Source organism: Arachis ipaensis, chromosome B5 (assembly GCF_059453495.1).
Source record: "Arachis ipaensis isolate K30076 ecotype BB chromosome B5, ASM5945349v1, whole genome shotgun sequence".
Lineage (NCBI taxonomy): Eukaryota > Viridiplantae > Streptophyta > Magnoliopsida > Fabales > Fabaceae > Arachis > Arachis ipaensis.
The window spans coordinates 50,312,748-50,314,956 of NC_142440.1; the positions used below are offsets into that span (position 1 = coordinate 50,312,748).

A 2,209-nucleotide genomic window follows, 5' to 3' on the forward strand; every position below is an offset into this window, starting at 1 on the left:
ATTAGATAAATAAAAATTAGGTTGCCTCCCAACAAGCGCTTCTTTAATGTCAATAGCTTGACAGTGGGCTCTCATGGAGCCTCACAGATGTTCAGAGCATTGTTGAGACTCCTCAACACCAAACTTAGAGTTTGGATATGGGAGTTCAACACCAAACTTAGAGTTTGGTTGTGGCCTCCCAACACCAAACTTAGAGTTTGACTGTGGGAGCTCTGGTTGACTCTGTTTTAAGAGAAGCTTACTGTGCCTCTTTTCCATGTTTATAGAAGGATGTCCTTGAGTTTTAAACTCAAGGGAGTCCTCATTCAATTGAAGGACTAGTTCACCTCTGTCAACATCAATCACAGCTCTTGCTGTGGCTAGGAAGGGTCTTCCAAGGATGATGGATTCATCCTCATCCTTCCCAGTATCTAGGACTATGAAATCAGCAGGGATGTAAAGGCCTTCAACCTTTACTAATACGTCCTCTACTTGTCCATAAGCCTATTTTCTTGAATTGTCTACCATCTCTAATGAGATTTTAGCAGCTTGTACCCCAAAAATTCCCAGTTTCTCTATTACAGAGAGGGGCATGAGGTTTATCCCTGAACCAAGGTCACACAGAGCCTTTTTAAAGATCATGGTGCCTATGGTACAAGGTATTAGGAACCTTCCAGGATCCTGTTTCTTCTGAGGCAATGTCAGTTGATCCAGATCACTTAGTTCATTGGTGAACAAGGGAGGTTCATCTTCCCAAGTCTCAATACCAAATAATTTGGCATTCAGCTTCATGATTGCACCAAGGTACTTGGTAACTTGCTCCTTAGTAACATCCTCATTCTCTTCAGAAGAGGAATACTCGTCAGAGCTCATGAATGGCATAAGAAGGTTTAATGGAATCTCTATGGTCTCTAGATGAGCCTTAGATTCTTTTGGTTCCTTAAAGGGAAACTCCTTATTGATCATTGGACGTCCCAGGAGGTCTTCCTCCTTGGGATTCATGTCCTCTTCCTCTTTTGTGGTTTCGGCCATGATGGTCATTTCAATGGCCTTGCACTCTCCTTTTGGATTTTCTTCTGTATTGCTTGGGAGATACTATGAGGAGTTTTAGTGATCTTCTTACTCAGCTGGCCCACTTGTGCTTCCAAATCTCTAATGGAAGACCTTGTTTCATTCATGAAACTCACAGTGGCCTTAGATAGATCAGAGACTAAGTTTGCTAAATTAGAGGTATTTTGTTCAGAGTTCTCTGTTTGTTGCTGAGTGGATGATGGAAAAGGTTTACTATTGTTAAACCTATTTCTTCCACCATTATTAAAGCCTTGTTGAGGCTTTTGTTGATCCTTCCATGAGAGATTTGGGTGATTTCTCCATGATGAGTTATAGGTGTTTCCATAAGGTTCACCTAAGTAATTTACCTCTGCTATTGCAGGGTTTTCAGGATCATAAGCTTCTTCTTCAGAAGATGCCTCTTGAGTACTGTTGGATGCAGCTTGCATTCCTTTCAGACTCTGAGAAATCATATTGACTTGCTGAGTCAATATTTTATTCTGAGCCAATATGGCATTCAGAGTATCAATTTCAAGAACTCCCTTCTTCTGAGGCGTCCCATTGCTCACAGGATTCCTCTCAGAAGTGTACATGAACTGGTTATTAGCAACCATGTCAATAAGTTCTTGAGCTTCTGTAGGCATTTTCTTTAGGTGAATGGATCTACCTGCAGAAGTATCCAATGACATTTTAGCTAATTCAGACAGACCATCATAGAATATATCCAGGATGGTCTATTCTGAAAGCATGTCAGAAGGACACTTTTTGGTCAGTTGCTTGTATCTCTCCCAAGCTTCATAGAGGGATTCACCTTCCTTCTGTCTGAAGGTTTGAACATCCACTCTAAGCTTGCTCGGCTTTTGAGGAGGAAAGAACTTGGCTAAGAAAGCCGTGACCAGCTTATCCCAAGAGTTCAGGCTATCTTTGGGTTGAGAGTCCAACCACACTCTAGCTCTGTCTCTTACAGCAAAAGGGAAAAGCATGAGCCTGTAGACTTCAGGATCTACTCCATTAGTCTTAACAGTATCACAGATCTGCAAAAATTCAGTTAAGAACTGAAAAGGATTTTCAGATGGAAGTCCATGAAACTTGTAGTTCTGCTGCATCAGAGAAACTAATTGAGGATTCAGCTCAAAGTTGTTTGTTCCAATGGTAGGGATGGAGATGCTTCTTCCATGTA

At 41.4% G+C, this 2,209-nt stretch overlaps 1 non-coding gene across 1 annotated transcript; it reads left to right on the plus strand.

The window, feature by feature from the left end:
- Positions 1-1,772: 1,772 nt before the first annotated feature.
- On the plus strand, positions 1,773-1,880 carry LOC148564139 (small nucleolar RNA R71). Its single transcript, XR_015884080.1, has one exon. It is a non-coding gene; the product is annotated as a small nucleolar RNA R71 (small nucleolar RNA).
- The last annotated feature ends 329 nt before the right edge of the window (positions 1,881-2,209 follow it).